The 13,396-nt window shown below is 43.4% G+C and overlaps 1 pseudogene; it reads left to right on the top strand.

Moving 5' to 3' along the window:
- Positions 1 to 820: 820 nt before the first annotated feature.
- LOC142426588 (protein FAM110A-like) lies at positions 821 to 1,791 on the top strand (annotated as a pseudogene).
- The last annotated feature ends 11,605 nt before the right edge of the window (positions 1,792 to 13,396 follow it).

Genomic DNA, 13,396 nt, shown 5'->3' with positions numbered 1-13,396 from the left:
CATCCCGATTTTTAAGGTCGACTCTCTGCTGGAAAACCAGCTGTTTCACAGTCTGATTTCAATGTCTTGGAGCCTGAGGGTCGCAGCTTCCAACACTCTATCAGACAATGCCCGACTGGAATGCACGAGGTTTGTCATGGCAAACCTTTCAGAAGAGGGCTGTCTTTTCTTCTTCCTGGTCTGCCTTAGCTCCCCCTGGGTGATCGTTTTGTTGACGGAAATACCAGGAGCACCGTTTCTCGAATAATAGCAACTCGCAAGCCACCACTCTACAACAAATTGACAGAGAAGTTGTGGATTCCTACTTAGCATAAATAAAATGAAAGATGAAATTGAAATTGTATTTGCATTTCTTAAGAAATGAAATCACTATCATTTAATATCTCATTCTTTTTGACTATTAGACAAAATAATGGTGTGTATGTCCATTGGGATTTTGTCAAGATCTATCTAGTCAATATACAAATGACTAATGGATTTTCTGAGAAAGAGTTGTACACAGAGTCAATTTACTGTGAGAGATGCATTAAGATGAAAAATACCTACATGTAATAGTGTCAGTTTTGAATATTTGTGATGTTTCTTAGAAAACTTCCAGTGAGCTATTTTACTTTATAATGTCCCATTTTCCTTTTTTTAATTAAATATTGTCCTTATTTATTTATATTGTTAATCGTTATATTGTGGCTCCCACAGCTCTTATCACAATCGGCTGCCGGCGGCGTCCAGCTGCCAACTTTCTGCCTGGATCTATCCCCTCATCTCTCCAGAGGCCTCAGGCCTCAGACCTCAGCCCTCGGAATATGTAACAGCCAGGTCTATGGACACACTGGCCCCTGTGTCCCCCGCCAGCCTGGCCCTACCTTTTCACCTGCGGACCAAGGTCCCTGGCTACCTGCTGAGGCGGCCAGCAGAGAGCGCCATGGAGCGCCTGGAGGCAGACCAAGCCAAGTATGTCAAGAGCCTGCACGTGGCCACCACCCGCCAATAGCCCCTCTTCAGCCCTGGGACTCGCCACACAGTGCTCACACCTAGCCGCCAAGCCCTGCCTGGCCTTGGCAACCAGCCCCAGCTGGATCTAGGCATCCTTACCAATCTCATCAACTTGTGTGACAGCCCAGCCCCCTGAGTAAGTAGACTAGTGGGCAGTGGGGGGTGGGGGGTGGCGGCGTGGGGGGCTCAGGACTTCCCAGTGACCCCTCCATGGCCATCCCTCAGGACCCGTGCGGTCCGCAGAGTGACATCTGCCCCTGCCTGCTCCTCTGCCCAGCCCTGCCCATCGCCCAGCAGCACTGCCTCAAGGGCGGCCTCCAGGTGTCCCAAATCCAGTTTGCAGCGGGGCAAGTGAGACCTGAGCAAGCGCTTCTCCAGCGCCGCCGCCTGCAGCGCTTCTCTAACTTCTGTGGCCTGGGTCCTGAGGAGGCTGGGGTGAGGAGGGCCACTGGATGTGGTCCACCTGGCTCAGGCCAGCTCGGACATTGTGTTCCTTGCTGGACCCAGCGCTGGGCAAGGCAGCTCTAAGGAGGGCTACTCCTGCAGGAGCTCTGCCACTGCCTAGGACCCAGCCCAGGACCACATCTCCTATGGCGTCTTGGTCATAGAACACAACGCCCTATGATCAAGTGGCCCTAGGGGTCACGGCAAGCCCAGGAGAGCTGGCCGTGGAGTGCTAGGGCTCTGGACCAGGCATTTGCCACAGGGCAGATCCTCCGCTTCTCCTCCACATGCTCCTGCTCCCAGTGGACTTGCTACCCAGGCAAAGGGCCAGAGGTGGGACCAGCATACCTCTGAAAAGGCCTGACCTTGGAGAGAGTTGCCTCTTGACCTTGGGCCACCCCTACCCCTCAAAATATAGGGCTTGGGGGGCAGGGGTTGACTTCTCTGTGCTCCTGCTCCTTTGGTGTTCTGGGACTGGATTTGGGACACTTAGCGCTCCCTACCAAGAGCAAGGGGACATGGCATCTCACTATGCCTGTCTATCCACCAGCTCTCCTTCCTCCTTCCTTCCTTCCTTGACCTCTGTCACTGTCCACTGACTTCCTCTTCCTTACTCACTGGGTCCTGGCTCCCTGGGCATTCACCTGGGGTGGAGGCAGGGAGGAGTAGCTTGTCTACTGTTCTCCAAGGTCCTTGGCAGTTTGGCCCACATGGGTAGACTGCAGGAGGGACTGACTGGTTTGGGATGGGTACTGTTCTGACTTCCTTCCCATTGGTTAATAAACACAGAAATGTGTGCTTTTATCAAGAAAAAAATGTGTCAAGCACATTTGTACATATGTTGCCATCATCATTTTCAAAACATTTTCTTTCTACTTGAGCCATTGGTATCAGCTCCTCATTTTTTCCCTCCCTCCCCCATGTGTTAGTTATATAATCATTTGTCAATTTGAGAGGATTAAGAGTGAAGGGGTGGAGTTAATCAGTTCATAGCCAATGAGGACTTTGTGTGAGTATGACCTTCTTCAGAGGATTCCGGGAACTCCTGTATTCTTCCTTGGAGAAAGGAGACACACACTCCCTCTACTCACTCCCTGGGAGACATTGCGGTTGATAAGCCACATGGAAACAGGCTTATGGCAGCCAGAGTCACAGAGCTGGAGAAGTCACGTGGAGACCTCTGACAGCTTTGAGATGCTTACACTGCTACTGTATCCATTAGACTTCCCACTCACTGACCTGTGATCTTCTATATTCAGCATCATTGCATGTGTTTCATGAATCTGAAGAGGACTTTATCGATTGATATCGAACATATGGGCTAATATCGGACCTATGGACTTGATCTGGACTGGACTGGGATGTTTTCTCAATATTCAGTTGCCTTTGTATATAAAGCTCTTTCTTAGACACAGCTGAGTGTCTCTGGATTTGATTCTCTAGGCAACCTGGACTGACACATGAATCCTCCCTCCCTCATGAATGCTTGATAATTTATAAATTTATAAGTTATTATTTTTTCATGACTTACACTGACTGATGTCTCCCTTCAACCACTTTTCTGTTGTCCATCCCCCTGGGAGGGGGTTATATGTAGATCATTGTGATCGGTTCGCCCTTTGTCACCCCGCTATCCCCTTTCCTTCCTGGTATTGCTACTCTCATTTTGAGGTCCTGAGGAGTTTATCTGTCCTGGATTCCCTGTGTTTCCAGCTTCTATAAGTAGCAGTGTACATGCTCTGGTCTAGCTGGATTTGTAAGGTATAATTGGGGTCATGATAGTCAGGGGTGGGGGGAGGAAGCATTAAGGAACTAGAGGAAAGTTGTATGTTTCATCAGTGCTATACTGCACCCTGACTGGCTTGTCTCTTCCTTATGACCATTCTGTTAGGGATGTCCAATTATGTACAGATGGGCTTTGGTTCTCCACTCTGCACTCGATTCATTCACATTGATATGATTTTCTGTTCTGGGTCTTTGGTGCATGATACCTAATCCCACCAACACCTTATGATCACACAGGCTGGTATGCTTCTTCCATGTGGACTTTGTTGCTTCTCAGCTAGATGAATGCTGTTTATCTTCAAACCTTTAAGACCCCAGACCCTGTATCTTTTGATAGCTAGGCACCATCAGCTATCATTACCACATTTGCTTATACACCCATTTTGTCTTCCCATTGTGTTGGGAAGGTGAGCATCACGGAATTCCAGGTTATTAAAACAAAGTGCTCTTGCATCGAGGAAGTTTCTTGAGTAGAGACCCGATGTCCATCTGTCTGCTACCTTAATACTTCACATATGTTCATAGATCTATTTCCCTATCACTATATATACCGTAAATACTCGAGTATAAGCTCAGTTTTTCAGCATATTTTTGTGCAGTTTTTGTGGTAAAATTAAATTTTGTGGTGGATATTCAGGTTGGCTTATACTCGAATATATAGGTAAATATATTTACATATGTACATCTCTGTATTTAGACCTCGATAAATGTCCTTTGCCTCCTAGTTATTTCCTCTATTTCTTTTATTCTCCTCTTGTCCCACTATCATGTTTGGCTTTCATTCAGGTTTCCATAATTCCTCTTGGCTACATTGTCCATGATGAAGCCCTACCAGGCATCCTATACCCTCCTCACCATCAATTTAGATCACTTGTTTTCCCCTTGTCCCTGGATTGATTGACACCCCTTTGCTTTCCCCCATGGCCCCTTCTTCTATGTCCCCATTTTCTTTAGCTGTTGCTTGCTCAAGAATAAATTTCAGAGTCTACCTACATCCATTTTGGTCTTTTATTTATTTCCTTTTTAAAATATTATCTTTGACTTTCTCATATATGATGTTCATGATTTCATCTCACAATATGTTAGGTTCTTAGTGTTCAATGCATCCAATCTATTTTTTAAAATATCTCTAAATCCAGGTGGGATATACTCAGGTTGTACTTTGGCTCTTTATTTTCTCCAGCTTCAACTTGAACTTGGATGACCAATTATGTAGACCTTCCAAAATCAAATAATTACTGTGCTACAATGAGTTATAGCATTTTAGCCCTATTCTTCAAAACTCCAACCAAATGTCTGGGTGGAATCATGCAAATAACATGTTTGGGACAGTAAAATGGGAATTGGTCAGCTTTACTATTTTACTGGGTTTAAATTGAGTCATCTCAGAAGCATGGTTGGGGAAATCTCATGACCATTCAGAAGGAAAAGCCAGGATGGAAGTTCATTATTTCAGTACTAAGATTTCTGTTCTTTCTCAATCCAGGAGACAAGGGACTGTGAAACGAGAAATGGTGGAGTAGCTGTGACAGCTGTTGGCAGCACCAAAGTCAGGAGGGGGTAAAGCTGAGTTTCTTTGGACAGAAGACTAACTGGCCGAGTGGGTTGCTTCCAGGTGAGCACTTAATCTAAGAAGCTAGGTTTGCTGGCCCACTGTGCTCTAGCTCAGGGTTTGGGGGATGAGGCTTGTGGTAGAGTTGGGTGCCCTTTGGTACCCCACTCGGTAGCACTAAAGAAACTTTGTGATGCTTGAGCAGAGAGAGCATGTCTGTGTACATAGCTGAGGAGAAGCACGCCTGACAAGAAAACCTGTGTGCAGATTATCTCTGATCTTGCATTGCAACCTATTCAATCCTTAATAAACAGTATAATCATGAGGTTTGTCTATGAATTCTGTGTGGCCATTGCAACAGATTATAGAACCCAGCTGAGAAGTAGAATGTGCTGTGGAACAGACTGGTCATGGAAGAAAGAAGGTGGAAACATGCCTGACCTCTGCCCCAAGGGAGTCAACCTAGGGCTGATGCTGATGCTGATTCTCCTCCTGCCCCACTGTGAAACCTATGATGTCACACTAGCCCCCCACCATTCTTGCAATTATAGATACTCAAATATAGGACTGTATTCTTTCATTCAAGTTTTATTGGTATATAATTCACATCATACAATTCAATCGTTCAAATACATCAAGAAAAGTTGTACAATCATCATGACAATTGGTTTTAGAACATCTTCCTCATTCTTATATTCATAATCATTAGATCCCCATTTCCCCCCAGTCTCTCTTGCCAGACCCCAAGCAACCTTAATCCAGTTACTGTATCTACAGATTTACCTATCCTGAATTTTATCTACAGGAAAACATTTTTAAAAACTAACAACAATAATAAAGTAAAAGATAAAAATCTCAATGAAAAAGAAAGAAAATATTTAAAACTAAAATGGATTTAAATGGATCATTAGGAAGATAAAATGATAAGGTGGTAAATTTTAACCTAACCGCATCTGCAACCATCCACTTTGCAATGCATTCTTCTATTGCTATGCCTCAATGCTATTCAAATGCCTCAAGATCGTATGCCTCAGCGTCAGAGAGCCCCTGGTGACTTCATTGTTTAGTGATGCTGGAAGGAGCAGAGCAATAAACTGAACTGAAAACCAAACCCAGTGTCAAGTCAAGCCTGTGGGAGCCCCGATGGCATCATGGGTCACACATTGGGCTGCTCACCAGGGCAGCGTTTCAAGTCCTCCAGCATCCCAAGGTAGAAAGTGGAGGTTTTCTGCTCCCAGAAGGCTGGATGGCCCAGGAACCCTAAATGTGCAGTTCTACTCTGTCTGATACAGTCAATATGAGAGGGACCATAACAAAGCCGTAGCAAAATGAGTATACTTTATCGGATTTTCTTTCAAACTGTAAGCTATCTTGATACAATGTATCTATAATTTAACAAATATTATATGCTAGAAACACAAATGTAAATTATCTGTGTGTGGTATGTTACAAAAAAATTAAAGCATCACCACAATGAAAAGATATTAAGTTATAGAAAAAATTAAAAGATTCCCCTTTTATTAAATTAATAAGATGAGTAATTTATGTATAGTGATATATTTGGAATTTTAGGCTATCTAGATTTTAATTCATACTAACACAATTTCTATTGAATATATATATATAAAATGTTGAAATAAAATAATCTCATGCTAAGGAACTACTTTAAAAGGTGTTTACCTTAGGGCAGGTAATATGGCAAAGTTGTTTTTGTCCCCTTCCCATTAGGATAGCTAGGCTATTTCTGCAGGCATATGATAGAATATTGAATAGCTAAATATGATTATGAAACATTAGATGATGTTTGTTCCTTACTCCTAGTCTCACTGTATGCTACGGACATTCACATGCTGAAAGTCAACGGTTTGCCATCTTGGTTGACTTCTTTGATCAGGTCTCCTAAGGACACCCCAGAGTTACAGATCAGTGAATGGTGTGCATATTGCTTCTGATTCCCATACCTGATATTGTCATTTGAAGTTTCCAAGAACAAAAGAGGGGTTTCTAAGCTGAAGTGCTGGAAGGGGATTCAGTGGAACACTCTGGAAGAGCCATCTGTGCAAATGAATGGAAAATGGTGGTGATAATAGCCAAATAGCTCTCCTACATGACCTTTTAACTAGGATCATTTTAAGTAGATTTAAAATTTTTGTATCAGAGGAATAGGTGCATAAAAGCAACATAAAATCATGATCCTTATAGAGATATTAAGGTGACAGTATTGTTCTTCTCCAGAAATTCTACTCTTTTGATTCTCTAAGCTTTATTTTCAAGAATTCAATTTCATATTTTTCATAGTTTTATTTATGTGTCATTTGTAAATTTATTAATTTAGGGTATTTAGCCTCTAAATGAGGAATATTTAGAATTCTTACATCTTATTCTGTTCCCTACTTGTTATTGGCACTGTCTGCTGAAATTTATCAAAATGTTAAGTTTAATCAATATTCAGAATTGCATAATCAAGACCATACAACTAATATTTAAGTTGTATGCTTTGATTACATTAACTTAATTTAACAGCCATTTTTTTCCTAGAGATAATGTGGAATCATTGGCATTTTGTTTACTTAATTTTCCAGGTTGGAGCTATTACTTACCCTAGAGTTGATTCCAGGACTTGATGTAATGTAACCTCACATGCGCAAAGGAACTATCCCTTAGACTTGTCAAGGTTGTGATTTTTTGAAAATAACTTTGTCTTTGAAGGCTTCACTTTTGGCTTGCAGGCACAGACTTCACCATTTGCCCCACTCAGAAACCTTCTATTGGTAACTCTCACTGTTAATGCATGTTCCCAAGCCAGGGAACACCCTACACTGTGCGGTAAAAGGGCAGCCCCCACAACTAATTGCAGGTTCAATAGGCACAATTGTATGGATGATATTATAATAAAGTCATAGAGAGCATGAGAGATAAATGAGAGATTGAAATAATGGAGTCAGACACATTTCATGGTAGCAATGCTCACCTCAGCCTCACTTGGTGGTCCACATGGAGAGAAGGGGAGGGGAAGGAGGACAAGGGAAAAGGGAACAGGGGAGAGAGGATGGGAGAGTAGAGGGGGAAGCGAGTAGAGGCCAAGAGGGATCTCTATTGCTAACCTAGGCCTATACCTTTGGCTTTGGGGGACGTACAAGCCCCATAATTACAGGTAAAGGTATATGTCAGAGGAAGGGGTTGTACTATAGGTAATACAGCAATGAGAGGGGGAGAATCTAGGGATATACATGCAATAGGAAGAGGAGGGATTGGGGGTGTGCATGTGATAAGGTGAGCGGATCCGAGATTCAGGATGGCAGCCTAACTTTGGATGTCACTGAGCAGGTTTGACCTCTGGATCTCCATAGAAATCATTATCAGTAGGGTGTAAATCCCTCCCACTGGGACCAGACTAATGTTCTCAAGCCTTTAGGGAGAAGTAACCCATTGACCTGTGGTGGGCCCAGACAGTTGTCTAGCAACTGACTGCCTTCAGGGAGGAAACTTGACAATCATTTACCATTGATTGTCCTAAGTCTAACATCTTTTGGGGAAGATGACTTGGGAGAAATCTTTCTGTTTCCCACACTACACTAAGGATCAATGTCTCCCCACTCTAAAATTCCTTTCTCCTAGGATTCCTTTGAAGGAGCCCTGATGGCACTGTCAGGTGAGTAAGCATTAAACAACCAACTGCAATGTGGGGTTCAAATCTGCCTGTCATTCTGTGGAAGAATGCTAAACTGTCTCCTCCAGTAAAGAGATACAGCCACAGAAACCAATTGTTGGGTCACTCTGAACCAGAATCGACTCAATGGCAGTGGCTTGATGTTGTTTGACTACAGGATTTCTATGAGTCATTATCTGTCCCATTGGATGGCAGTGCCTTATGTATAGTATACAGTTTTACTCTGTACACATGGGGTCACCGTGAGACAGAATTGATTCCACTATAATGCCTTTTGGAGTTTCTATTTTCTTAAGTTTCCTTTACTAATTTAAGGATCATAAATGGCATAGTAGGTTCAGCATCAGGTTGCTAATGGAAAGATTAACTATTGAACCTGTGGAGCAGCTGTGGAGCAGCTGAGGTTGCTCTGCGAGAGACACAGGAGTCAATCTGCTTCTGTAAAGGTTTATATCCTCGAAAACTTTATAATCTGCTCTGTAGACTTACTGTGAATCAGAATTGTCTCCCAGGCAATGGGTTTTCATTTACCACAAGCGCTTCTGCTTGGTATTGTTCGATGTTGCTATGTTGATTCCTGCCTCACAGCGACTCCATAATGCAGAATAATCCTGCCCCATTGGGTTTTCTAGGCTGCAATCTGCACAGAAAGAAGCCCTAATAGTGCAGTGGGTTAAGAATCGTGCCGCTAACTGCAAAGCCATTCGTGTGAAACCATCAACCACTCGACAGGAGAAAGGCGAGGTTTTCTGCTTCGTAAAGATTGAGAGTGTTGGACACACTGTGTAGGATGGCCACTCTTGAGCAGTGGGTTTGGTTCTGGATTCACCTTTTTTTTTAACATTTTATTAGGGGCTCATACAACTCTTATCACAATCCATACATATACATACATCAATTGTATAAAGCACATCTGTACATTCTTTGCCCTAGTCATTTTCAAAGCATTTGCTCTCCACTTAAGCCCTTTGCACCAGCTCCTCTTTTTCCCCCTCCCTCCCCGCTCCCCCCTCCCTCATGAGTCCTTGATAATTTATAGATTATTATTTTGTCATATCTTGCCCTATCTGGCGTCTCCCATCACCGCCTTCTCTGTTGTCTGTCCCCCAGGGAGGAGGTCACATATAGATCCTTGTAATCAGTTTCCCCTTTCCAAACCACTCACCCTCTACTCTCCCAGTATCGCCCCTCACCCCCTGATTCTGAAGGTATCATCCACCCTGGATTCCCTGTGCCTCCAGCTCCTATATGCACCAGTGTACACCTCTGCTCTATCCAGACTTGCAAGGTAGAATTTGGATCATGGTAGTTGGTGGGGGGGGCGGGGGAGGAAGTATCCAGGATCTGGGGGAAAGCTGTATTCTTCATCGGTGCTACATCGCACCCTGACTGACTCATCTCCTCCCCTAGACCCCTCTGTGAGGGGGTCTCCAGTGGCCAACAAATGGGCTTTGGGTCTCCACTCTGCACTTCCCCCTTAATTCACTATGGTAAGATTTTTTTTTTGATGATGACTTATCCCTGATCCCTTTGACACCTCTTGATCGCACAGGCTGGTATGCTTCTTCCATGCGGGCTTTGTTGCTTCTGAGGTAGATGGCCGCTCGTTCACTTTCAAGCCTTTAAGATCCAAGACACTATCTCTTTTGATAGCCAGGCACCATCAGCTTTCTTTACCACATTTGCTTATGCACCCATTTGTCCTCGGTGATCGTATCATGGAGGTGTGCAGCCAATGATATGATTTTTTGTTCTTTGATGCCTGATAACTGATCCCTTCGGGACCACGTGATCACATAGGCTGCTGTGTTCTTCCATGTGGGCGTTGTTGCTTCTGAGCTACATGGCCGCTTGTTTATCTTCAAGCCTTTAAGGCCACAGACACTATCTCTTTTGATAGCCAGGCACCATCAGCTTTCTTCACCACATTTACTTGTTAGCCCTCTTTGGCTGCATCAGTTGTGTCAGGAGGGTGAGTATCATAGAATGCCAATTTAATAGAAGAAAGTATTCATGCATTGAGGGAGTGCTTGAGTAGAGGCCCAAAGTTCTTCTGACACCTTAATACTAAACCTATAAATATAGACACACAGATCTATTTCCCCATCCTGATACATATATTTGCATGCACATGTATTTGTCTAGACCTCTTTAAGTGCCCTTTGCCTCCTAGTTCTTTCCTCTATTTCCCTTGACTTTCCTCCTGCCCCACTATCATGCTCCGTCCCCACCTGGGTTACAGCTATAACTCTTCTTTACATAACCTTACCCTTGATCATTCCCTACCAGGCCTACCACTCCCCCCTCACCACCAATTTGGATCCCATGTTGTTCCCTTGTCCCTGGGTTAGTTAACACCACTTCCTTACCCCCCATCTCCCCCTATCCCAAGTCCCCCCAGAACTGTCGGTCCCGTTGTTTTTCCTCCAGTTAGTTCATCCAGCCTGTCTTATTTAGACAGACCTGTGGAGATAATAACATGCACAAAAACAAGACAGAGGAAAACAAAGCAACAGTATACAACTGGACAACAAAACAGCAACACAAACCACTGACAAAGAACAAAACAAAAACATCAAGAAAGAAAAACTTGTAGTTAGTTCAAGGATCATTTGTTGACTTTTAGGAGCGTTTTCCAGTCCAGTCTGTTGGGGCACTGCGCCCTGGCCCCAAAGTCCACTTTCAGCATTCCCTGGGGACCTTGCCACTCCATTCCCTTGCTGTTCTGCTGCACTCCCCCAGTGCTTTGCCTCGGTGTGGCGGGATCAGGTCAGGTGCAATTCTCACACTGTGTCTCCGGTGCTGTCCCCTGTATCGCCCTTAGTCTCTGAGGGGCATCATGTCTCATAGTAGGGCCAGCCATGTGGTCCCCTCTGTTGGATTCATCTTTACAGAGCATATTGCCAGGCCTTCCTTCCACAGAACAACTAGGCGAATGAAAGCTGTGTCACCAGGGCTCCTTTCCTTTACTGTCCCCAAGCGAACTGCCATGCTTCATCCATGCCAACTCATAGCAACCCTGGGTAGGTTTTCTGAGACGGTCAGTCATTACTGGAGCAGTTTGTCCTTTCTCCCACGGAGCAACTGGTGGGTTTGAACTGCCATCCAACGCATACCCGACAAAGCCGGTGTCTGGCTGGACCTTGAATCTCCCCACCTGTGCGGAGCTGACCAGAGCTGGCTAATGTAACGCAGCTTTGCAAGTTTTTTTCTTTCTTTTACTCACAGCCTGTTTGGCTCAGTGCCCGCTTTGTTCTTGGCCCACCGCTCTGCACCCTGTCCGAAAACACCCGGAACCAGGAAGACACCTTACATTCCAGAAGCCCGGACATACCTGTATCTCCCAATTCCTGACTACTTTACCTTATTTGGACTCAAAACAGCCCAGTCACAGGTTCCCCGGCCATATATGCACCACCCCTGTAGCCTGGGGCGTGACTCCCCCAGCCTGGACATTGTGGACTGTGGAACTTCGCCCAGGCGGGTTTTTTCTCTCTAATAAAGGCTGTTTGCTCTAATTCGATTGATTTGGTTTCTGTTGCCTCTCGACTACCTTACAGCCAGCAGGCTCTGTCTTTGTTATAGATGCTGGAAGAGACACTCTACCAATAGGACTGGTGTTATAGGCCATGGAATACAGTTGGCATTTCCTAGATAGAGCTTCTGAGAAAGTTATTTTTCAGATAGCAGCCTTAGTTGCCAAATACTTCTAACCTATTCGCATTTCTTCTGCTGAAGGAAGGAATCTTTGCCTGAATTTGAAAATGCCTTTTAATAATCATGGGCAACAAAATCAAGACCAAACTACATTCTTGGAATGTCAGGACATGATGCTAGAAAAAAATCTGGATCTCTAATGTGATGACGTCTTAGACTGTCTACTCCCCAGCACCCTACTTCATGAGGCACATGTTTTATGATCAATAACCAATTCTGTCTGGGTTTCTATTATGTGTAGCTTACAACTGCCTATCATTTTCCAATTTGTCAAATGTATCAGATAATCTATCAACAACATTACTCCCTGCGATGCCTCTACATCTCAGAGCTCTTACCTTAATAATCCCAATGGGAATGTTGTTCATTACTTCCATGGAACATCTGAACATACAAATGTTCCTTCATCTTCACACTCATTTTTTTCTATTCCTTTTTTGTATTTTCACTGTCATTTCCCGAAGCCCATGATTCCTTTTCCGTATTTAAAATCATTGTCTCATTGCTGCCAGAGTAAGACTACGCACAGGAAAACATTTTGAAACTTTACATTTTGGAAAACATCTTTATTTCATCATCATCATACTTGGTTGTTTGTCGCCATGTAAGAATTTCTAAGTTAAATGTAATTTTCTCTCAGGAATTGGAAATTTCATTATAAAACTTCTCTGGTTATTCATGTTTATTTGAGAAGCACAGGATCACTCATCTCCTATCTCCTCTTGCCTTTTAAATTTCCTCTCTGACTTTCTTTTAATTTTATTATACCTTAGCGGTATAATATCATTGACTATCTAAAATTTCACAGTGTGTTTCTGATGTAGTTCTATCTTGATTTTTTCCACCCTGAACTTGACTCCTTTTAATATGAAAAATCATTTCCTTCACCATGAGAAATATTTTATTAATATGCCTACATTATGCCCGCATCCATATCTTTTGTTTTCCATTTCTGGAAGTCCAGGCATCAGACAGTTGGCATCCTAGATTGCTGCTTCCATTGTCTTTTTGTTTGTTACAATGTCCTGGTTTATGTCTTTGTGTTTTACATTCTAGAGAATTTGTTCAACTTGCTCTTTCACCTTTCTATTGTCTGTTTGTTTGTTTTCTGATTTTTTTACGTTCAACTAACAAAAGCTGTTTCCTAGTCTCTAAGTGTTCTTTTTCTTATAACATCTCATTATTTTTTCCAACTATGTAATTTACTTTTTCTCTCCAAGGGCATTGATGATAGA

Source organism: Tenrec ecaudatus, chromosome 14 (genome assembly GCF_050624435.1).
Source record: "Tenrec ecaudatus isolate mTenEca1 chromosome 14, mTenEca1.hap1, whole genome shotgun sequence".
In the NCBI taxonomy this organism is placed as follows: Eukaryota; Metazoa; Chordata; class Mammalia; order Afrosoricida; family Tenrecidae; genus Tenrec; species Tenrec ecaudatus.
This window is presented reverse-complemented; position numbering and strand designations above follow the sequence as displayed.